At 38.3% G+C, this 1,500-nt stretch overlaps 1 pseudogene; it reads right to left on the bottom strand.

Annotated features, from left to right (window-relative positions):
* The window catches only part of LOC102262490, a 2,497-nt pseudogene extending 1,292 nt beyond the window's left edge, over positions 1–1,205 (bottom strand).
* Between the last annotated feature and the right edge of the window lie 295 nt (positions 1,206–1,500).

Genomic DNA, 1,500 nt, shown 5'->3' with positions numbered 1-1,500 from the left:
ACAGTGATGGCGAACCTTTTGAGCTCAGTGTGTCAGCATTTTGAAAAACCCTAACTTAACTCTGGTGCCGTGTCACATATAGAAATTTTTTGATATTTGCAACCATAGTAAAACAAAGACATATTTTTGACATTTATTTTATATATTTAAATGCCATTTAACAAAGAAAAATCAACCAAAATATGAGTTCGCGTGTCACCTCTGACACACGTGTCATAGGTTCACCATCACTGGTTTAGATGTTGCTAAGGTTTTTCTTTGTGGCTTAATTTATTTTTATTAATTGTTTTGAGAGAGGGGTAGAGAGAGAGAAAGTGGGAGAGGGAAAGAGAGAGAGAAATGATTTGTTGTTCTACTTATTTATGCATTCATTGGTTGATTTTTGTATGAGTCCTGACCAGGTATCGAACCTACAACCTTGGCATATGAGGACAATGCTGTAACCAATCCTATCAGGACTGTGACTTGATAGTTTTTGTGAATGTTTATGTATTCTCTTTTTAAAATTTGATATATTAATCAGATCTGCCTTATCAATTACATTACTGAGCTTTTCTTAATTTACTTATTATTCACTTGTACTCTCATAGACTGAGAAACAGAAAAGTTAAATAATTTTACTAACTTCTCAATAGTACATGGTAAAGTCCTTTAGGAAATGGCAAAACTGAATTTAGACAGTCTGACTTCAGGACCTTACCACTTAACTATTATATCATGAGGAAGAGAGATCTCCCAGGAAAACACCTTGAATTCAATACAAAGGTTGTGAAGACACAGGAGTTTGTGTAGCAATTTAGTAAGATATCCAAAAAGTTGGGTAATTCAGGGGCTGAGAAATTTTTTTTTTTAAGTGAAAAATCCACTTTAATATTCTAGCTTCAACTCAGCTGAGAACTTCCCTTCACCAAGTGCAAGAGAAGTCTTTCTAAGAGGCCTCAATCCACTAAGAGGTTACGGCTCAGAGAAGGGTACAGCTCAAAAAAGCCCTTGAAGAGGGTGATGGTCTGGAGCACTCCTGTGGTGCAGGCTGTCTCCCGGATGGAGTGCATGGCCAGTTGAGGGCTGCCTAAATCCAGTACACGCAGCCCCAGCCGAGAAGCCAAGATAGGTCCAATGGTGGTCCCACAGGGAGAGTCATTCCGGACCATGAGATCCTGGGGAGAGGTGAAGAGATTTTTGAGTAACATGTGGTCTGTGCTCATTAAGGCCAATGAGGAAGTCACCTTACAACTTCAGGGCTGAAAGGGGCCTAGCAGATGGTTTACTTATACCCCCTTGGAGAGTGGATGTGACCAGCTAAAATCACAAAACCAACATTAGATGGCAGGCAGGGGAATTAAAGGAAAAAAGTATCCTTTATGCCACTCTCTCGCTTAACACATACTCACCCCCATATAACACACAAAGAAAAACCACTGCGTAGTTTTGCTATTGACATTTTAAAACTATTTTCTTTATATTCTTGTAAAAAACTATATAATAAAATCATGTTAGATA

The sequence above is a fragment of the Myotis brandtii genome, unplaced genomic scaffold (assembly GCF_000412655.1).
Source record: "Myotis brandtii unplaced genomic scaffold, ASM41265v1 scaffold276, whole genome shotgun sequence".
NCBI classification, from domain to species: domain Eukaryota; kingdom Metazoa; phylum Chordata; class Mammalia; order Chiroptera; family Vespertilionidae; genus Myotis; species Myotis brandtii.
Note: the sequence above shows the minus strand (reverse complement) of the source record. Positions and strands in the feature narration are given on the sequence as shown.